Genomic DNA, 24,540 nt, shown 5'->3' with positions numbered 1-24,540 from the left:
GATCTTGGCATTGATGAGATAGAGGAATGATGTGAAAGGAGAAATATTGGAAAAAGTATAAAAATGACAGATGGTATGATTGATGCTAAAGCCAAATTCAATGTCCAAAAATCAGATTCTAACAGAGTCATTTTTGCTTCACCAAAGCAATATTTACTGTAATTGAATATTTTAACAAAGAACAGGATGAGATTATAACTGTCAAGCCTCTGTAATAAAAGAGGGCTTTTTGTACAGTGCTATAGCTCAGTAATTCACCTAAGAAATTTTTCAGATCCTTTTGCCAAATCATGGAGTAAATGTTATGCATTTCAATCGAAATTTTTGACCCACTGTAAAATTTGTGGAGACTTACTCAATCGTTATGATAAACAAACCAACCAGCCTTGTGCACAGAATTAGAACTTTTTAAAAAATAATATAACGTTATAGACTTATAAAGTTAGTCACATTTCCTTTTCAGTACCAGAGTCTGAAGTCTTAAGATCGAGTTTTGAGAGCTGAAAGGCAAATTATGTCAACACAGTCAACAAGTAGTGAAGCGAGTTTCTGCATCACTGAACAACCATCTGTCCTGCGTTTTTGATTTAGATCAAAGTATATTCAGGAATATCGTAAAACTAAACTTAATTAGAAAATGATAACTGCTGCCGTTTCTTATTCATCTGTTCATATGAACTGACATGTAGACGAAGTGCGAAAATGTGAAAACATCTGCGTGGTTAATGAGATAATACATTTCTGTTACTCTCCAAATACCGCAAAGTACTTTTAATAAAATATATTCAAAATGTCTTTGGTAGAAGAAATTTGCTAAACACGCAACAAAATTTCAGACTTCAGTAATAATATCTCATCTTCAAAAATGCCTAAACTGTTGCCATTAATATACAATGGAATTATAATTAATAAGGCATTGGAATTACAATTAATAATGTAATTAATATTACATTAGTAATGTTTTTGTATGGGTTTATATCTCCTCCGCGTTGAAAATGTGGCTGCTTCATATTCAGATGGATAGTTCCAGATCTCAGCACTGATGGCTCGGGTTTGACTGTGCCACTCTCGAATTTCATCAGGAGGGATCGAACGAGCAACAGCACGTCTCTTTGTAGCCAATCAGTTGGGTAGAGGCAGCAACTGTCAGGATCAGGAAGACAGAAGGGCTGCCAACTTCCAGAGCTCTTCCTAAAGCGACCTTTCGCTTTTACTTATTTTCATTGAACGGCATGGTCGGCGGTACTTAAGACAGTTTGTAGAGGGTCCGCCAGCTGGTGAATACATATATCACCGGGATTTCACACCTTCTTACTTGCTGAGCCACGGCCGGCATACAATGTCAATGTGCAATCTACAAAAAAAAACTCCAGCCCATTCATAGCCACGGAACTTAAGAAAATCTATCCGAGGGGCATAGTGAAGGACACCCTGTGTGTCTTAAGGATAGATTAAAGGGTGAGGTTTGTTTGGTTTTTGCACCTTTTGGCTACTTCTGAGGTGAATCAAAACCGACAAACCAGCCTCAGCAGTTACTGCGTGAACTCCAAAGACTGACTCGTAGAACTGTCAAACTGAAAAATAAACACACAAAAATTACAATGTCACTGAATCCAAGTCTCTCGCTGTTTCCCATCCTGACTTCCTTCCAAAGTCTACTACCGCGGAGATTGGAGAATCAGTAGAGACCTAGTTTACTATCGCAGTCAAAGGAAATGTTTTTTTTAAAAAGGGTAGGTTCAATGAACCGGATTCACCGGGAATTTAAACTTCAAAAAGCAACTTAATTGGCAATATTCAGGGTGTGTTCAATAGGGGAATATGGAGAAAATCATAATAATTCAAAATGCATGCAGCCAACTTGCTCTAACGATATAAAAACGTATTTATTTTAATGCAACAAAAAACTCCAAATATCCTCTGCGTGCCAACAGCTGGTGTTTTCATTACATAGGCTGGCCTTTCCCCTGGACAGAGTCTGACATTTACAGGGACCGGGCGGGAGCTGGTTCCAATGGATGAACATGGAGATTGTCAAAAGCCCAACAAACACCGAAAGACAGAAAGTGTCTTAACCATCCTCCTGCAGCCCCACCAGGAGCAGCGATACACTGTTTGGAAGATGGGAACGGGCCGCTCGGCCCAATGCAGGAATTCCAACCCTTCCCACTTCCCTTCAGATAAACGGCGATCGAAGCTCAGGCTGTGTGCTTTTTTTCCCCCAAACCTTCCACATTATTCCCATCCGACAAACGAGTATGGAATGATCTGGAGATGATTAAACCACCCTATTCCAATATAGCGCAGAGGCCGGCATCCAAATACTGACAGTATCACCACAAGCAAATTGCTCATTGGATTCAAACCTATATCGCGGATTACCCTCTGTGATAAGACATCCCGCTGAATAAGAATCTCGGTGAGAAAAATATCACCCGTTAATGTTATTTTTTTCCCCTGCAAAAATAAGAAGGTTTCTTCATTCAAAATTGGGATGTTTTCTTTCTAGTCAATTCCAACCCGCGGCTCAGAAATGGGAATACGAATGGTGTGACTTAATTCACCTCAGCTCCTATATTTAAAATATTTAACTGAAGCGTCAGTTTTGACCCAACACATTCACACTCCTTTTTCGTGAAGAAAGCCGGAGGGAAGCCGCACTGTTTCGCGGTTTTTTTTCCCCACATGATGGTCGGTATCGTGTGTTTTAGGTCATTTGCACCGCGTTGGGCCGCACGCAACAGCGGTAGAGACAGAGAGAGAGAATACCAGATTTTCTTTGTAACGCATCTAAATCTAATTTGGTCACTGACTCTTTCCAGCCGCCACCAGTTGATTGTACACAATATTCTGAAAGGGAAGGGGGGGTGGGAGGTTGGAAATCTCCCAGTCATCAGATTAATAACACAACCAGCAATCCGATTTAACACTCTAATAATAAAAAACAAAGCTGTTCCGAATTAAACGGTGCAATCTTTGATCTGAAATGTCTTGGGGTTTTCTGAGCAATCGCTTTCTCATTCCCAAGGAGGGTCAGAGTTTGAATTTCTCTCTCTCACCTCCAAACAGTTGTTTGGTTTCCCATCTAGGGCGATAGACTGGGCTGTTCTATGAGCTTTCCCGCCTCTGTCTCATTCGTACCGAGTGTCCAGTATGCAGGGTAACCTCTTGGTATTTGCCCACCTGGCTGGAATTTGAATTGAGCCGAATAAAATCCCTGGAAATCTCTCAAGCCAGAAAGACCAATGTATGAGCAGAAATCGAAATGCGTGCATTAAAATTGCAGGTTGAGCCTGTGAGATAACTAACGTTTTATTGTAGCATTTTGTTGCGGCCGTGTAATCATTTACTGTCAGAGTGCTCATGTTTAGAACTGAGAACGCTGCCTTACTTCTAACGTGCCATATTTCTGTCTCCAGTCTGAAAGCGACTATCTGCAGCTTAACTTCCAAAAACCTGGAGGCTGGCGAATCATAATGAAGCACTTGCAAGATAATAAACGCAGATGAAAGCGTTCGAATATACACCGCGCGCCATCCAAAGATTTTCATCAAATTCAACAATATTTGAAAAAAAATCAATGTTTCAAGCCCGCGGGTTCATTTTCCAGAATGTCTGAGTGCGGGAATTCTTAAATCACATTTAAACAAATTGGGGATTAGATATCTTCAAACTTGTGAGATTTTCTATCTCGGCATTCTAAACAGGTTGAGGTTTTTTTTACAAGGTTTATAGTCAATAGTCCGGAACAACATTTAAACACCACAATCCGACGACATGACCAACACTGAGAGAGCCAGGGTTTAGGCCCTCCATGGACATTTTAAACATTGGCCTCATGTTGCTTTTCAAAGCAGTCTGACAAAGTGTCACCTTATTGCCTGACTTTCAAGATCCGCAAAACATTTTCTATTTTCTGTATTCTATAATCGATTTCCGCAACAAAATGTCTACTGCGTTTCTAATTTGATTTTACTTGCTTTGGGAGAAATTGGATTCCGTGGGGATTTCACAATCAGGCAGTGATTTCGTCAGATTGCAATGTTACTTTTTCCACCTTTTCTTTAAAGTAGAAAAGTTTCCGTCTGCATGAATTGCCGTCACATGGACAAGCCAAGCAAAAACATTCACAGGGCTTCGCTTCTTGCGCTAATTTTACGTACTGCTGACCAAAAAAAAAATCACAATGCTAAGACCCCAAACTGCGAAAAAAAAACTCGCCTCGGAAACGAGAGGTTGGGATCTTAAATATTTCATTCGGTCGGATCAACTCTTTCGGACGTGTAACGTTGTAAATCTGTATGTAACAGGTTGTAGTTTGGCGCTGTACTTAACTTGAGCATCAGGAGCCTCAAAGATCTGACTTCCTTTGTATGTTTGGGAGCTTTGAGGAGTAGGGAGGTGGGGGGGGGAAGCTGCTGTTCAGACCAGCTTGTGCTAACTCTGCGACACCTACAGGACAAATAATGTAGAAGCAGCATCTGGAAACCTGCTCCTTCTTCTGCGGGGAGTGTCAGGCTCAATGAAATTAACATATAGTCGCTCTTTTAATCTACTTTGTTAAGGACAGTTCAAAGCTTCAGATCACGAATTTTAAGCCGCGGAGAATGACTACAAAATGCACCTTTGCAGTGTCTGTGTGTGTACTGGTTGACCATGTTCTAAAAGTAAATTGACAGAACGCAAAAAAACATACGAGTGTGTGTTTAAACCTGAGTCGGCTCCTGAGTGAGATGAGGAATTGCTGTCCTAATTAAATTAAAGCTGCTGTCTGATACATGGATATACGCATACACATTCTGGTTCACTTGCATAAGAAACGAAAAGCTGTGCAATTGTAATTCAGAAAAAGAAACAATATATGTATCATTTTGATAACTGGGGGATCAACACGTTTTTAGGGACGTGGGACAAGTACTCATTCATTTAAAGAGAAACCTGACCAAAAGCAATCAATCATCGAGTTGAACCTATTTATTTCAAAATCAGGGTAGCTAATTCAGGAAAACAGATGGATAATTCGGATTTGAGAAATTCGCGTGAGTTTAAAGCTGCTGGAAATTCACAGACACGAATTTTATCTCAACAGGAGAAGTTTAAATCTCGATATGTCACAGCGCGCTAAAGATCAAGATGAGTTAATTAAAACGTGCCACAGATCTCTAGCAGCCGTGGTACTTTGTTTTATTTTAATTAAGGTGCTCCTGTTTTGGATTAATGTGGGACACAGGCTCGAGTACACAGCCACGCGAATGAGAATACAAACAGAAAATGTAAACAAATACTCTGCATCTGTGGAGGGAGGGGAGAAACTTTATGTTTGAAGTGGATGAGTATTCATGAAGAGTTGGAAACAGTTACGTGAAGTAACAGAATTTAAGCAAGTGAAAAGACAAAGTAAAAGCGGGGAGGAGATATCGCTCTTTAATCCCGATTTTCAGCATTTTATTTCTATTCAAGTGGATTGCAGTAAGCATTGGGACGCATAAGTTCCCTCCCGGTAACTCAGTCTAAGTTTGTGCTGGTGGTTCATGCATCCGAGTAAGTTAGGCTTAAAAATGCCCTCCAATGTTTGCGCCCATTTTGCCAGTGTGATGTGTACTTCCAATTTGGTTTGAATACGCCTCAAACTGACTACATATAAATGAACAGAAATCCGCATAAACAGTTTGTGCTTAGAGGATGTGCTAAATTCATGTCGTATATTCTTTCTTTAGAAAGACTGATTATAAATTTTGAATCACGTAACCACCATTTAGACACAACAGGCATGATTGGGAACTTGCCTGCCGGGAAACGTCTAAACTTTCAATACAATGTACATGTATATAATATAAATACATTAAAAGAAATAGAAAATATGGGAAATTTTTCTGGAATCTTCTATAGCGCGGATCATTTCTTCCTAACAAAAAACGTGTTTAATATTTGCAATAAAACACCGAAAACCGGTTACAGAAAACCTGGTGTTGTTGGATGAGATCTTTCAACAAGCAAGATACTTGCTTCTTACATTTGAGGGTACTACCATATATCCACGTTTTTAATATGTCACCTATGTTCATTGTACTTTAACATGTTATAGAATGAGCCTGGAGGGCTCTTAGGCGCAGTGGTACTTTCCCTATCTCTGAGCCAGGAGATCTGCGATCAAGTCCCACCTGCTACAGAAACGAGTGATAACATCTATGAACTGCTTGATTAGAAAATGGATCTAAGGGGCTCTTGGAGCAGTGGCAGCGTTCCTATCTCTGAGCCAAGAGACCTCAGTTCAAGTCTTAACTGCCTCAGTAGTGTGTTGCACCATCCTGAGGACGTAAAAGTCATTGCATGAGTGAAAGTGCATTTTTACTGACCTTGTTTGTCCTTCATTGCCCTATTGAGTCAATTCGTTCAGTTAGCTGGATGGTTGGTTTGTCATGTAAAGCAATCCTGCACTGGCTGAGGCTACCATAAAGGACTCTCTTTCTCAATCTCTCTCCTCGCCTGAGGTGTGGCAATCTCAAGTTAAACCACCACCTGTCATCTCTCTCGAATGAGAGAACAATCCTATATAGTCTGGTAGGGAATATGGGACCTTGTCTTTATCACAGAAACTGGTGACAATCCTAATTGCTGTTCATGAATTATACTGAAGAAGTTAATAATAATAATGAACCAAAACATCTATTCATTGCCATTTAATAATAATGATTGTCCAGTTTCTCCAGAAATCTATTACCATAATTTAAACGTTAACTTGGCTTAGACCATTTCGTGGTTAGGTTTAAAAGATGCAAGATTTTAGTTACCAAATCTCAAACCTTATATATCAGAGAATTTCAAGAAGGAAACATAAAAGGTTCTGCAGAATATTTTAATAGAAGCATGGTGAACAAAGTCACAAACACGGATCCCAAGGAATTAAAAGTTTGTGAATCAGAAGGTAAGTAATTATTTGACAGAGAATTAGACTTCAATAACACACAAAAAAATTGAACTTAAAGTAAATTTGGATTGATTGGAGAAGTTGTGGTTTCATCCTTTTCTGTGACTGCTTTTAGTTATTTTAGATTGGGTGTGAGAATGCCTCACATTCAGGCAAAGTCATATTGGTACATAGCTGACCTTATTTCCTTCCCTGTGCCCATCGCTGTTTCCAATATGACCCAGTGTGTTCATGACATTCCAGTGTGAGTAGAAACAGTCATTTATAAACAAGTCCAAAAGATCTTGTACAAAAGCCATTTTAAGTACAAAATAGGGCAATTACAATCTGAAATATATCTGTAATCATAATTTTGAAATGCTTGACTAGTGATTGCAACAAGCTAACAGAAGAAGAAACCTATTCATTCTTTTAATGAGCTCCTGTCACCTTGATGAAAAAAGCATAAGAAGTGAATCAAAGTGATATCAAAGCATCATGCCAAAATAATTTAGTGGAAATTTTTAATTTAACTATACACTTACAGTGAAAATATTGGAAACTCACTGGAGCAATCATTGTAATTAAAGCAAATTAACTCATTTGGAGTTTTAAATTGTTATAATTTTCAAAATTCCTTCCTGTTCATTGCCTTCCAAAGTGTTCAGTTTTCTGTTGGATGCTCAAACAGGTAAGTGGAAAAAATGAATTAAGATTATTTTTTGTTGCAATCTTGCAGCCATGAATATCTATGTTTATTTGTTATCAAGCTTTAGGCATGACTGAAAATTTTCAGGTGCTGAACCCTGATGTAGCCAGCTTAACATTAACAAAAGCATATTAAGCATTATCCTACCTTAACCAGATGGACTAAAGAAGTCAGTAGTCAGTATATTCTGATTTCTTCCTGAAAATATTCTGACATGATGATTAACATTACATTTCTGCACTTACAGAGACGAAGCATCATTCCAAGTTGGTAGGAAGCCAGATTGCTGAGTGTTCACAGTCAGCTTCACTCAGCTACACATTGTATTGGTAGATGCCTACCAGACCAAAAGGAGTCAGATTAACTCTCATAAGTGAATTGGTCCAATGATGTGAATTGACTTCTGAGGCAATATTAGAACTCCCTTTGTTAAAATGAAGGTGAGAGTGTAATCCTCTAGCACACCTATAAAAACATTTTGTACAAGTAGCGCTTCTGCAGTTTAGATTGCCATGCAGTAAAATTAGTGCATATGGATACAGTCAAAACTCTCTTCAAGTGCGGAACAATAATTGTCTTTGTGAGTCAATGAATTTGCCCTCAAGATAAGAATAAAGCCTTATCAATGTAAAAATAGACAACTGGCATCTAGGCATTGTACTCCTACCATCTCAATTAAGAAGCAATGAATGCAAAAGCTTCTTTCAATGGCACTTATTTGATACAAATCACTCTGTTTGTGGGGCAATACAGATCTTCTATAAACACTGAATTCAGTCACTATCAACATCAATTTCAGTACAAATTCAGACAGTAATGAGAGCAATAATTATCTCCATGGTGCATATTTTTTCAATTAGAAGTTCCAATCCAGAAATGTCCTTTGTGCTTTTTCCCTTTTGCCATTCCAATGTATCAATTTCCTTTTGAAGATAAGATCCCAAAATTTTACGCATTATTCCAAATGTAACATTATTAATGAAAAATATGGGGTTAAGTGAATCTCCTTCAGTTTATAATTTTATTCCTTTCACATATATTCAAGTACTTGATTAGCCTTTATGATAATAACTGTTTTACTAATTTCCTTTGGGAAGGAAATCTATCACCCTTACCTGGTGTGGCCTACATGTGACTCCAGACCCACAGCAATGTGGTTGACTCTTAACTGCCTTCTGAAATGGCCTAGCAAGCCACTCAGTTGTATCATTTTGTTACAAAGTCTCAAAAAAGAAATGAAACTGGACAAACTATCTGGGAGTGATCTAGGCACTGGAAATGACAATGACTAGAACAGCTCTGTCAACCTTGCAAAGTGCTCCTTAATAATATCTAGGGACCTGTGCCAAAATCGGGAGAGCTGAATCACAGATTAGTCAAGGAACAGCCTGATATAATCGTACTCATGGATTCATACCTTACAGACAATGTCTCAGACATTACTATCACCAGCCTTGGATATGTCCTGTCCCATTGGTAGGACAGACCCAACAGAGGTGACAGCACAGTGGCATACAGTTGGGAGGGAGTTGCCCTGGGATTCATCAACATTGACTCCAGAAATCATGAAGTCTCATGGCATCAGGTGAAGCACGGGCAAGGAAACATCCTGCTGATTACCACATACCATTCTCCCTCAGCTCATGAATCAGTACTCCTTCATGTTGAACAAAACTTGGAGGAAGCACTGAAGGTTGCAAGGACATAGAATGTCCACTAATTGGGGGATTTCAATGCTCACCACCAAGAGAGAGTCAGCAGCAGCAGTACTAATCAAGCTGGTCAAAACCCAAAGGACATATATACTAGACTGGGTCTGCAGCAGGTGGTGAGGGAATCAACAAGTGGGGAAAATATATTTGACTTCATCCTCACTTGACTCTAAAGAAGCTCATATAGACAGTGAGTATGTTTTGAGTGGTCTAGCAGGCTTAAAAGTAGATAATTCTCCAGGATCGGATGAAATGTATCTTAGATTGTTCAGTGAGGCAAGGGAGGAAATATCAGAGGCAATTGCAAAAATTTTCAATTCCTCTGTGGCCATAGGAGAGGGTAGTAGAGGGCTGGAGGACAGTGAATGTGGTACATTATTCAAGAAGGGACCAAGGGATAACCAAGGAAACTACAGGCCTGTGGGCCCAGCATCAATGAAAGAAAAACTATTGGAAGAAATTCTGAGGGACAGAATTAATCTGTAGTTGGAAAGGCAGGGATTAATCAAGGACAATTAGAATGATTTTGTTAATGGGAGGTCATGTCTGACCAATTTGATTGAATTTTTCAAACAGTTGACCAGGTGTCTAATAAGGGCAACGTTTTTGATGTAATCCATTTGGACCTCAGTAAGGCTTCTGACAATGCCCTGTATGGGAGACTGATAGCCAAGTTAAGAGCCCATAGGATCCAAAGAAATTTGGCAAATTGGATCTACCTTTGGTTGAGTGACAGGAAGTAGAGGGTATTGGTTGAGTGGTATTTTGTGACTGGAAGTCTGTGTCTAGTGGGTCACACAGGGCCCCCTGCTGATGGTGGTTTACATAAATGGTTCAGACTTGAATGCAGGAGGGTTGATCAATATGTATAGAGATGATATAAAAATTGTTGGGTGGCAAATAGTGAGGAAGATAGCCTTAGATTACATGATATAAACAGGCTGGTTAGATGGGCTGATCAGTGGCAAATGGAATTCATTACAATAGACAATAGACAATATGACAATAGACAACAGGTGTAAGAGTAGGCCATTCTGCCCTTTGAGCTAGCACCACCATTCATTATGATCATGACTGATCATCCTTAATCAGTATCCTCTTCCTGCCTTATCCCCATAAGTCTTGATTCCACTATCCTTAAGAGCTCTATCCAACTCTTCCTTGAAAGTATCCAGAGACTTGGCCTCCACAGCCTTCTGGGGCAGAGCATTCCACACACTCACCACTCTCTGGGTGAAGAAGTTTCTCCTCAACTTTGTTCTAAATGGCCTACCCCTTATTTTTAAACTGTGTCTTCTGGTTCGGTTACAGATGAATGTGAGGCGATACACTTGGGCAGGACAACCAAGATTAGTTAAAGCCCAGTGCTATAAGGATACTTCAAATGCCTTCTGTAAAATGCAACAATGATAACAATATCAGGAGATAGAAAGAAATGAACAAAAATAATAATATCAATGACTCCGGACTCTTCAGATTCACACTCAAAATGAATTTGGTCAAGTCAGTTTCACACTCAGAACTATTCTGAATAGCTGTTTTTGAATGGTGCAGATGTGGTAGACTGAAGGGCCTTGTTTTATGATATAAAGCACTATGACTCTGTGACTCTATGACTCAAACCTGCCTGCCATAGATGAATTTGTTCACAACAGCAGTAGCAAGAGTGACCACAAAGATCTGACTTTGCATTAAAAATATCTTATATCGTTTTGTGTGACACTATCACCGTGCTAAATGAGACAGACTTTGAACCAACCTAGCAACTCAAGACTAGTTATCCATGAGGTATGGTGTGCCATTAATAGCAGCAGAATTGCATACCACCACAATCTGCAGCCTCATCTCTTGATATATCCCACAGTCAACCATTATCATCAAGCTAGGGGTCAGACCAGATTCAATGAAAAGTGCAGGTGGGTATACCAAGAACAGGATAATGTGGAAGATTGCCCAGCTATGTCCCATACACAAGGAACAAGCTAAATCCAATCCAACCAATTGTTGGCCAACAGTGTATTCTCAATCATCAACAAAATGATGGAAGGTGTCTTCAATGGTGCTATCAAATTGCTAATGCTTAGCAAAAGCCTCTTCTCTGATGCCTAGTTTGTGTTTCCACATGGACCAAAGGATCATAGAATCATAACACACTGAAAAGGACCTACAGCCCTTCAAAACTAAAATGCTAAATCTAAAATATCTATGCTAAAATACAGTGAATCTTCACTAATCCCATTTTCCGTCATTAGGCCCATAACCTTGAATGCTATGATATTTCAAGTGATCATCAAGTACTTTCAAAGATTGTGAGGTTTCCCGCCTCAGCTACCCTCCTAAGCATTGCATTCCAGACTCCCACCACCTCTGGGTTAAAATTTGTTTCTTCAAATCTCCTCTAAACCTCCTGCCTTTCACCTTAAACGTGTGTCCCATTGGTATTGACCCTTCAACTAATGGAAACACCTACTTTCGATCTACCCTGTCCATACCCTTATAATCTTATAACACCTCCACCAGGTTCCCTCCCAACCTTATTTGTTCAAAGGAAACAGCCTCTCTTCATAGCTAAAGTACTCCATTCCAGGCAACATCCTGGTGAATCCCCTTTGTATCCCCACCAGTGCAATCACTTCTTTCCAATTGTTTGGTGAATACAACTGTGTACAGTACTCTAGATGTGGCCTAACTAAAGTCATGTACAGCTACAACATACACTCCCTGCTTTTATAATCTATACCTGAACCAGAAAAGGCAAGTGTCTCAAGTGCCTTTATAACTATCCTATTAACCTGTCCTGCCACCTCCAGTGATTTATGCAGGCAACGTAAGATCATTCTATTCCTCTGAGCTTCCTAGTGTCCTATCTTTCATTGAGTCCTCCTTTGCTTTGTTACTTCTTCCAAAGTGCATCATCTCACATTTATCATGGGTAAATTCTATTTCCCACTGATTTGCCCATTTGACAATCCATTCATATCTTCATGCAATGTAATACCTTCCTCCTCACCGTCAAACAGCCAGCTAATGTTCTTGTCATCCACAAACTTACTTATCATCAATCCAACATTCTCATCTATATTGTTTGCATATATCATAAACCATAAGGAACACACACTAATTCCTGTAACTCACCACTGGGCACTGGCCTACAGTTACACAAACAGCCTCCCACCACCACCCTCTGTTTCCTGCCACTAAACCAATTTTAGATCCAAGTTAACTTGGATCCCATGTGCTTTTATTGTCTGTCAGTCTCCCATGCAGAACCTTGTCAAGGAAAGCTGAAGTCCATATAAACTACATCAACTGCACTACCCTCATCTACTTACTTGATCACCTGATCAAAACATTTGCCTAGATTTGTTAGGCATGACCTCCCACTGGCAAAACCAAGTTGCTATCCCTGATCAAACCTTACCTCTCTAAATGGAGATTAATTCTCTCCTTCAGAATGTTCTCCCATAGTTTCTCTACTACTGATGTGAGGTCTGTAATTCCTGGTTTATCACCATCACCTTTCTTGAAAAGTGGAGCCACATTAGCTGTCCTTCAGTTATCCAGCACCTCCTCTGTGGGCAGAGAGGAATTAGAAAATTGAATCAGGGCCAGGTTCCTCCCTTGCCTCCCACATCAGCCTGTGATACAGTTCATCTGGAGTTGAGGATTTGTCCACTCTTAAGCCTGCCAAAATCTCCAATACCTCCTCACTCCCTATATCAATTGGCTCAAGAACCTCAGTCCATTTCCTGGATTCTGTACCTATTTCCTAATTCGCCAGAGAAAAGACAGAAGAGAAGTATTCGTTAACACTCTACCAATGCCCTCCCACTCCACTGAGTTTTCACTAGGACCCTAGCAGGGCCTACTCTTTCCCCTGGTTATTTTCTTCACCTTGATATACTTGTAGACTATCTTAGGATTCATTCTCCCTAATTTTACAGGCCAGTGATTTTTTGTGACCCCTCTTTAATTAGCTCTCCTAATTGCTTTCTTAAGTTTCTTCCTGCACTTTCTATACTCCACTAAGGCCTCCACTGATTTGTTCCCTTTGTACCTGTTACACTTTTCACTTTTCTTTTTTATTCAGTTCTGAATCTATTCCAAGCCATTCAGGATTCTCTGGGCTTGTTGTTCCTACATTTCATCCTAAGGGAAACATGGGCCTAGGACTCTATCTAGTTCCTATACGAACACCTCCCATTATTCTGCTGTAGATTTACCTTCAAGTAGCTGTTCCCAGTCTAGTTTACTAGACCTTGTCTTATTTTAATAAAGTCTGTCTTCTCCCAGTTCAATACCCTTTTTAACAAACCATCTTTTTCTTTTCCATAACAAACTTAAGAAATATAGTGTTGTGGTTACTATCACTAAAATGTTGCCCCACTTCCACCTCAAGTATTTGTCTGGCTTTGATCCCAGAATTAGACTACACCATCCCTTGTTGGACCTTCTGCATTTGATATAAAAAGCTCTCTCCTGAATACATTTCAAGACATCTGTCTGCTCTAAACCTTTTATCTAATCCAGTTAATGTTGGAGAAATTGAAATCCCCTAATATAATTACCTTACTACTTTTTTTATACATCTCACTGAATTGTCTACATCTCTGCTCCTCAACTGTTGTCTGACTATTTCAGGGACATAGTACGCTCCCAGCAAAATGACTGCCATCTTTTTATTCCCTAAACCCTACTGCAAACCCTCATTTGAAGACCCTTACAAGGTATCATCCTTCCTTATTTCAGTAACTGACTCCTTAATTAATAATGTGGTACTTTCTCTTCATACATTCCCCTGTCCTGCTCGAAGATCCCATATACCGGAGCTCCTTCCCAGTGCCTGTGCTAATGCAATGTTCTATCTCAACATTCGTGCCAGATTCTGCAATCATCTATCATTTATTGTGAGTGTTACTTTTATATAATTAGCTTTTTCTAACTTATTTTATGATGGATAGATCAAATAATTCATACAGTTTTCTACTGGTCCTAGCCAACACTGCAATTCACAGATTCAAGTCTTGCCTCCTTTCCTGTGATTCAGGTTAGTCTCTGCCCAACTTGAGTACTGGCATCTATTATTGTCTGGTAGCTCCTAAATGCCCAGATCCCAGTCCTTGGATGTCTACTTTGACTATTGCACACTGTCAGCAATTTCTGTTTAATTTGATACAGTTGTTATGTTTTGATTTGATTTTTTTTTTGTTCATTTCTTTCTATCTCCTGATATTGTTAATATTGTTGCATTTTATGGAAGACATGTGAAATATCTTTATAGAGCTAAGCTTTAACTAATCTGATGGTCCGTGTGAAAAAGGACCATACACCAAACTTTTAGACATCATCTTCCATCATGACATTTCTTAGCAGGGGTGTTAGCATCCTGAGAGATTAAATGTCTCCATAGAGAAACTTACCTTATAGAACTGCTGGGAAAACTTCAGTACATGTTTCCCAATAACTCTTCATACTGCTTTGAAGCCATGTCCAAACCCTGTGGTCTTTTTCTGAACGTAGGTTAGATAGCCAGAGACGACCTGAGGAAATATCATTTTATTCAGCAAGTTGATCTGGAATTCCTTGTTTAAAGCAGACAAAATAAAAACTTCCAAAATGAAATTGGATAAATATTTGAAAGCAAAAGAACGTGTAGAGGTATAAGAAAAGACAGGGAAGTGGGATTCTTCCAAAGAGCCAGCACAGTCTCTATAGTCTGATTGACTTTGTGTGTTGTAGAATTCTATATTACATCCTGACTATCACATGGTATGCTTTGCGCAATGTCCCCTGATTTTCTGTTGGATCTAATTTTTGTTGTTTTTTTAATTTGTATTTATCATATTTAAAATATCGATCTGTATGGCTAACTCATTCTGACCTTTTTTAGTGTTTGCCTGTCGATGTAACATCAGTACTAATCCAATGGACTGCTGACACACTGGCAAAATGCATACAGCCCTTGTTAGCTTAATATTCAAATGTTTATTTAATCAACTGCCTTTGGGAGATATAAAGAAATCTTAAGTTTTATCTTGCTGCAAGATTTCTCTAGCAATATTCAACTCACTCAAGAAAAGTTGAGAAAAATTCATCTCTTTGTAAATTATATGAAGGTCCAATGATATTTGCAGATTCAATGGGCTAAATGGCCTTTACTTGATTCAAACTCTTTTACATTTTTATATGTGTTAGGTTGGAGATGGTGGTACTTCCAAACATGTTATTTTGCTGTCGAGTCGTTTTGAGTGACAGGGAGAGATTTAGAAAAGTTAAAAGGACTGATAAAGCAGATTTCAAGACAGAAAGTAACCTTTTAAATTCAGTGTTGAATAAAACAAAGAGAGCTTGCTGAAAACCATATAGGTCTATAGCATGGTATTGCTCAGACTCTCATTGATTAAACAGATTAAACTGCATTAAACCCATAATGAACAAACCAGGTCCAGTGCAGTTGTATTCAACAGCTTTAGCAGACAATTCAGATGTTATTTGTGCATGATATCCCCTCTAAACATTCTGCAAACATAATTGCTTTAACACTTAAGTGCATTAGTAACTTGTATGTGCTGATTTAACTCTTCACACATGAATTCTGCTTGGGGTAATGTTCAGTATGAATTCATTAGGAGTTCAGGTCCCAAGATCTCAATATTATTCACAGTGCTATTCCTAAATAACTGGAACAGCTAGTTTTCAACAATATTAACTAGTAACTGGATAGAAAAAGAATAGCATTTTTAAAAATAGCCTGTGGGCTAATAAGTTAATAGTTATTTAGAGATGTGTTACAACTAGAAAAAAATACAAAGTCCATGATTTTTTTTATTGTTGCTTACTGTCTGATTAGAAGGTTGCAGTAATACTACATATATAAAGCTAGAATTACTATTGGAAATATCTACTGAAAATACTTTGACTTTTTTAAAGTCATACAGTATGGAAACAGACCGTTCAGTTCAACACGTCCATACCATCCAGGTTTCCTAAACTGAACTAGTCCCATCTGTCTGCATTTGGCCCATATCCCTCTAAACCTTTCAATACCACCTTAAAGCACTCCTCAGTCTGTTTTAACGGAGTTGTCAAACTAATTGTTGTAAATGGGTGAATGCCTCATTAAAATAAAAGGAAGAAGTTATTAGAAGTCTTTTATTGTTTGCTTGCTTATTTAATCAATGATCATTTCTATCCTATGTTGTCAGATTAATGTTTGCAGTATTTCCCTCAGCAAGGCAGGGACAAAATCTACTCTTTGGATACATTGCTACATGACATATTGAGGAGGCTGGGGGGGTGGGGGAAGTGTGGGTCAGTTTAGCTCAGTTGGCTGGACAGTTGGTTTGCAAAGCAGTGTGATGCCAACAGTATGGGCTCAATCCCCATACTGGCTGAGAATACCTTGCTTGAAGGGCTCTCCTTCTTAACCTCACCCCTCACCTGAAGTGTGGTGACCCTTAGGTTAAATCACCACCAGTCATCCCTCTCTAATGAGAGAGCAGCCCTATCATCTGGTAAGACTATGGTGAGTTGATTTGACTGAGGAGGATTGAGTACATAAATTTGGACATATGTGCAGTGCTGTGCCCCTCTAGCAGCTGTTTACTTTGTGCTATCACAACACAGCAAGAGCACTTATCTCCTCCTATCTGTAAAATGAATTTTTAACTTATGAGGTTTCCAAGAGGTCCAACAGACTAACTGAGCATCTTTAAAATTCCAATCTTCTGGCAGTAGTATCACAGCTTTCATGTGGGCATGCCTGAGAGTCTGACTACCAGCCTAAGTCCCAAGTGTCACCTCAATACAGTTCAAATGCAACTAATCAAACACATTTGTTATGTCAATCAAAACTGACAGTACAACATGTCAGTTAACTCACTATTTAATTCACTTCAAAACTATATATAGTTATCAGCTTAATTATTTAAGTTTGTCTGGAACAGACACATTGTTGTAAACCTACTCTGGTTGATCTACATTGCTCACATGTAAATGACTGTGAGTTTGGTAAGTGTGCTCTCTTGTGGACTAGACAAACCTTTGCAGCCTGGTCAGTAGCAGAACAGTGAGCACTTTGCAAAATATTGCAATGTTCAATTTATATTTTGCACTAAGTTATTATGAGTTCTATAGTACCATCCATCTTTGATCAGTCAGAGAATTCAGTGACAAATACTGTGATATCTACAGTGGATCAGTGTGAATTTATACTACTTGCTATGCAATAGATCAGTATGTGCTTTTGTAGTTTGCTGTGTTGTAAATCACAAGTGGGCTTTGCAGTGTGCTGTTTACAATGGCTGTATGGCCTTATTTTTCTCTCAGGGCTTCATTTAACACAGATGTTCCTTGGGTTTGACCCGCTGCACCAACATTTGGAGTGAGTGTTTCTTTTTTCACCACATGAGTATCTGAGTCTTTCCTCATTCATCTCTCCTTAGGGAAAGATTAGAAGAGAGAGGAAGCCTCCCTTACTAAGAAACAGCCTAAATAAACCCACAGTCCTACGGGTCAGCATATTAGGCCTCATGAAACACATAAATCAGACATGCACTGAAAAAAACAGGCTCTCGCACAAATTTAGGAGACAGCATTTCAGCTTTTATGCCAATCATAGAACTACTAGCCCCAATCTAAGTTTATTGACGTAAATAACAAAAAAATATTATTTAGGAGTTCCAACATCGTATCATAATATTATTCCTGAGTCCATACTTCAAACTAGTGAGGCTGTAGCCCAAAAGTTAATTAGTCTGGGCATGGAGTTGCTGGAAAAATAAATAAAATTACTTGGAAATCACAGACTACTGATTTGTAGTATCTCTGTAGTTGAGGAAGTAGTGCTATAAAAGTCTTCTGCTGCTTCCAATGGTCAAAATCATTCTGAATTGTGATTACTTAAATAGCACATTTATTCAAACATTACTGCAAACTCCCTACAATCTTGAATAGACACCAGAAATAATTCATTGGTTGAAATATGACTGCAAAACCTAGGAAAAATAAACATAAGTTGCTCAAAGTTCTAAGCAATCTGAGCTATATTTGAATGATCTCCACACATTTAATTATGAAGTCAGGTGGAGGAATGTTTTTAAGACATGCTAAGGATTATTGCCTCAAATGACTATAAATGTTTAATCTAGGGTTATTTTCTTGAGTTCTATTTTAAACAAGTCAATGATGCTGGTTTGTGATAAGAAAACTCACTGATGATTTCAGTGTCCAAGTTTACTCACCGGGTCAGTTCTATTAGACCCAAAACATAAAAAAGCATTAAAACCATCAAGAAGCACCATATATACCAACACTGCACCTTCAGAATATGAAATATACACAACAGTGATCAGACATACACATGTGGCACGGTGGCTCAGTGATTAGCACTGCTGCCTCACAGCACCAGGCACCCAGGTTCAATTCCAGCCTCAGGTGACTGTTGGTGTGGAGCTTGCACATTCTCCCTGTGTCTGCATGGGTTCCCTCTGGTTTCCTCCCATAGTCCAAATATGTGCAGATCAGGTGAATTAGCCAAGTTAAATTGCCTGTTGTGTTAGATGCATTAGTCAGAGGAAAATGGGTTTGGGTGGATTACTCTTCAGAGGGTTGGTGTGGACTTGTTGGGCTGACTAGCCTGTTTCCACACTGTAGGGAATCTAATCTAATCATGTCATAGAAGATAGCAGTCTCCATTTATTGGAAACTGCACATCATATTCACAGACTGACATTAATTCAAATACATTAATTTCACATGTCAAGACAGCCAGGTATTATATACTTTCGTAGTATTTTTCTGTTAGGTTTTTCTTGGATTCTAATTCAGGGGATGTTTGGAGTTCTTTGTTTTAACTGTGCAAAACAACATAAATACTGTTTGTCAGGTTTGAGCAGTTTTAAGTTACATGGAGGTGCTACGATTATTCTGATAAGAACAAAAACGTTATGGGGAAGATTTAACAGAGATGTTCAAAATTACGAGGGTTTTGATAAAATGAGAGGAAATTGCTTCCACTGTTGCAGGGCAGAGATTTAAAATAATTGGCTAAAATACCCAAGGGACAATGTAACTATTATACAGGGCTGTTCTGACCAGGAATGTATTGTTGGAAAGGGCAGTGGCACAGACTCAGTGATAATTTTTATGCATGAATTGGATAAACATTCAAATGAAAACATGCAGGACCATGATGAAAGCATGGGACCAATTTGACAGTTTTCAAAGCATCAACACAAGCACAATGGACTGAATGTCCTCCCATCAATGCTTTTCAGTGAGCAAGATGCTGGATCCATGCAAATTTCACAAGCAGAAAATAACTGTGCGAGGGCAATTAATGCAGGATAATGATTAGATAATTATATTCCAATGTGTCAATAGATTTGCCTTTTGGGGAATGGGGGCACACTTGCAACCTAACTTTAGGGACTAACTGGATTTAAGATAAAGTACATTCAGAAGATTTTATGGAAGAATTGGGCTCAATAGGTCTACTGGCCTTCCTTCTTTCAGTTTTTCATTTCTTATCGATTAGACAAATACGTGCTTTTGGTGTTCTTAATCCATAATATTAAATGATGCACATCATAGTCATGGATACTCCAATCTTTTTCTCCCACTGTTGCGAAGAGGCTTGGCTTCTACTCACGTTCTCCTCAAATCAGGAGATTAAGGCCAACCGACAGCAATAAGCGTATTTATGTTGTGCACTTGACATAGTAAAACATCCCGTGTTGCTTTTGTCTCTGAACCACATAAGGAAGTATTAGCACAAATGACCAAAAGCTCAATCAAAGTGGCAGATATTAAGAAATGTCAAGGGGAAAATCACAGAAAGCATCTTCTCTCTTTATTCTCCCATGGAACACGAACATCAATGGCGAGGCCAGCATTTGTTATTCATCTTAATTGCCCTTGAATGAGTAGCTTGCTTGACTATTTCAGAGGGCAGTTAAGAACCAGCTGCTTTGTAGGCCAGATCACGTAAAGAGTAGATTTTCTTCCTTAAAGGGCATATAATAGACACCACCACCTCCCAAAGTGAAGAGCTTAGGGCCTAGGTATTAAAAAGCATGGCCATCAATGATGGAATAATTAAAATAGGAGATGCTCAGGTGAATGCTATTGAAGGAGGGAAACGATCATCTGGGACTCACATGGGATGTTCCATAGAATCACAGAGTCCCGACAGTTTGGAAGCAGCCATTCAGCTCATCAGGTCCACACTGACTCTCTGAAGAGCATCCCACCCAGACCCATCCACTACCCTTGTAACCTTGCATTTCCCATAGCTAATCTACTTAGCCTGTACATCCCTAGACACTATGGGCAATTTCCCATGGCCAATTCACCGAATCTTTGGACGGTGGTTGGAAACCAGAGGAAACATATGTAGATATAGGGAAAGAGTACAAACTCCACACACAGTTGCCGAGGCTAGAATCGAAACTGGGTTCCTATCGCTGTGTGGTACAGAAACAGGTTATTCAGCCCAAGTAGTCCATGCTGACAAACATGCTCCACTTAAGACATTTTCCATCTTTCCACAGATGATTGTAGGCTAAGAGTGCAGAGCTAAGGAAGGACATTGAAAAGCATGGCAAAATTACAACCAACATGGATGTATTACATCAGAAAATAGTATTGAAAAATGAGGAGGAGGCAACACTGAAATTATGGAGAGTTAACATTCTTTTGTATAACTTAATATGCCTTTCAAAAACAATGATCAATAATTGGCATCTAATTGTAGTAAATTGGGAATGTTTTGGAATATATCTTTAGAATGTGTCTTTTTTCAGCATTACTTCAACTGTGTACTATCAAGTGACTGTTTTTGGAGTAGATCAGAGATTTGCAGGAGAGAGAGACAGGTCAGCCAAAAGAAAATAGAAAAGGATCTTGAAATGATTACAACACACCTTCTATTCTGCACAGCCAAAGAGGTGAAATATCATAGACTTGAGTCAGGTTTTAAATATCATTTATAAAATAACACAATAGGACTCAGATTTTCATTTTTTTTATTGTATAACAAAATATATCCTTGGAAAATACAGTCAGCAAGCTCTTTATAATATGAAATTGAGCAGTGTTATCGTGGCTTTTTATGTTCCCTCACTTCCCCCATTGTCCCCTCCCACCCGCAACAATTCCCTTCCCCCATCAGGAGACCACCCATAAGAAATCATCGAAAATATGCAGCCAACTGCTTTGAACAGATGTTCCAATTAAACATAATCTGAAACTAATGGAGGTGCCATCTGTCAAGCAGGACGTGATGCATTTAAAAATGTAATGGTGGGCTGTGTCTGATCCCACTCAAGTGATTCAGGTTCATAATTTTTATCAAGCTGGTCCGCCACTCTACACTGAAGCTCAGCAGTTTTTTAGGCTGAACCTACAGGACAGTAAAATTCTTCAGTTATTGTGAGCAGGATGCGTATTTATGTCTGAGTCCTATGTACTGGAATGTGGATCCCTGGAAATGTAAAATCCCCCCCTTTACATTGGGCCAACAAGAGAATAGAAGTTATGTTAAGCGTTTGTTTCTGCTACTGCATGCAACATTTATTTACCAAGCATTTTTGAAATGAATATTGCTCTTATTTCAAATAGCGAATACCTCCAGAAGAAATTCAGTGAAGTTATGAGAGAAATTTAAAACATTTCACATCCCTCACTAACAGACTTACACCGATTAATGACAGGCTGGATGAGCTGCAAAGAATAGGTGCAATTTCCTCAATTGTTTACTGATTTGGACAGTGCATAACATAATTTGACTAATAGGGAAAACGTGATTAAAGATAAAAATCTGCAAGTCTGGAATGCCCCACAGCTTGATCAGCATCTGAAATCAAATACTCAAAATTTCAGTCACAGGTTTTCAGCAGAACTCTGGTGAAAGCTTACAAAAGCAATAACTGTCTCTCATGCTGTTCAACCAGCTGTGCTTTTACATCATCGTTTTGTTTTTCTAGTGGACAGTAGACAGAGAAACCTTGATTATCCGGCATTTGATTTTCCGAATATTGGATTATCCGGCAAGATCGCAAGGTCCCGATACATGGCTAAACTATGTTATCCAGCATTCAATTATCCGGAATTCGATTAACCGAATGAAATACTATTCACTCCTCTCCCTCCACTCCCCCATGGCCTTTGGATAATTGAGATTCCTCTGTACATAGGCCCAAATTAAACATGCTCATTTGAATGATGTACTCAAATCTGTAACATCATTGAAAGGCATGAACATCAGGCGAGGCCACCAGCAGATCTAGGTATAATGTTCCTCCATAACGGTTCCCCAACAGCTTAGCAGCACTCAATAATTTCTGTCACACTTGGATTGGAATGGAAGGAACAGAAGGAAACACAACCCTTCCATAACTCAGTTCCTTCAGAACATTTACATAATAAACACCACGAAATGTAATAAAATCTCTGTCCATTACCATCAACAATATGTTATTGATAAACTCTATGGTATAGATGAACCATTTCTCATCTTGGTTCTGATTATCAAATTCCTCCCAGAACAAGGGCTACCAGAGTAACATTATTGGCATCTAATTTGAAACTCTGATTATGCAAAGTCATAGGTAGAAACACCACCATTTCTGGTCCAAAAGAGAAGCAAGGGTTAAATTTAGAGAAGAACAATCTTGAAACAATGCCAGTTATAAATAACTTGACTTTTTGCAGCTGATAAGTGAACATTACCTTAAGATAATACAGCAAAAAGAAGTATTTACAGAACACCTTGAATATCACAAGATGTCCTAACTCACTTCACAGAAACCATGTAAACAAGATTTGGCATTAAGCCACATAAGGCAAGATTAGGGTGGGTGAGCCAAAGCTTGGTCAAAAGAGAGAAATTTTAAATAAGAGTCTTGAAAGAGGTAGGTGCAACAGAGAGGAGGAGAGGTTTAGTGAGGAAATCCCAGAGCTTAGTGCCTTGGTAACTGAAGGTGTGGCCATCAATGGTGGTACAATTAAAAACAGTGTTGACGAAGAGTCAAGATTAGAGCAGCACAGATATCTCAGAGGATTGTGGCTGCAGGTGATTGCAGATTTAGGGAGGTTGACCATTTTAAACTTAGCACACAATATAGGTCTGCAAACACACACTTGATACAAGATCAAAACTTAGTGTGAATAAGAACATGGGCAGTTGATTTGTTAATTGTTAAGTTTACTGAGGCTAGAATGTAGGCAGCCGGCCAGGAGTGCATTGCAAATAGTCAAATCTAGAGATTATTAAAAGCATGGACATGAAGTTCAGGAGCAGCTAAGCCAAGGCAATGATGAGTTAGACCACATTACAGAGGAGGAAATAAGCAGTCTTACTGTTAATATGAATATTTGGAAGGAAATCCAGAGTACAACAGAAAGGTTGCAAACAGTCTGTTTCAGCCTCAGACTGTTGCTCAGGGAAGAGATGGGTCAGTAGTTATGGAACAAAGATTGTGGTGGCAATCAACATATACAAACAGTAAGAACTAGTAGAACAGTAAAATTTGGAGCACAGTACAGTAGAAAGGCAATGTCCACATCCATGTAACTTGCACTAGTCTGTGCACAGATTGATAAAAAAAACATTAAATCTAAACTAAACACTCATTCTGGTAAAGATCCAAATAGATAATTATTATTGCACAATGATAAATGCTTTCTACCTTCTCTCACATGAGAATAATAGCTTAGTTACTGAAAAGTCAAAAAAATGGCCAAATTAACCATGGGTTCAATGTCACATCCATCTGTTGCTTCAAGCAATGCCCAAAGTGCCAGGAGTCAATATATATTTCTTTGTAATAGTTATATTGTTTCAAAATTTTGTAGTAATTTTAAAATGCAGCTTCTGTGACCTGGAGGAATAGCACAAACTGACTGAAGCACTAGCACTGACACTGAACACGAGGTTGCATGTTGACAATTGAAATTCTCCTCAAGATGAGCTAAAACTGACTGTCACATGGCAGCAGTAAGTGGCCATCGTTTTAGAGTTACACTTTCACATCCCACAAAATGTCAATTTTGGAAAGACGTGAAAGTTGTGTGATTCATGGCTGATACATGTCCTCTCAGCCATGTTACACAGTGTGATACCGTCACTGAGAGGGGACTTTGGGGAAATAAATTACAGTGATAAATCAAAAGGCCATCTTCCAGCATTTACAGCTGTCAAAGCTTGGCAG

The sequence above is a fragment of the Chiloscyllium plagiosum genome, chromosome 20 (genome assembly GCF_004010195.1).
Source record: "Chiloscyllium plagiosum isolate BGI_BamShark_2017 chromosome 20, ASM401019v2, whole genome shotgun sequence".
Taxonomy (NCBI): domain Eukaryota; kingdom Metazoa; phylum Chordata; class Chondrichthyes; order Orectolobiformes; family Hemiscylliidae; genus Chiloscyllium; species Chiloscyllium plagiosum.
This window is presented reverse-complemented; position numbering follows the sequence as displayed.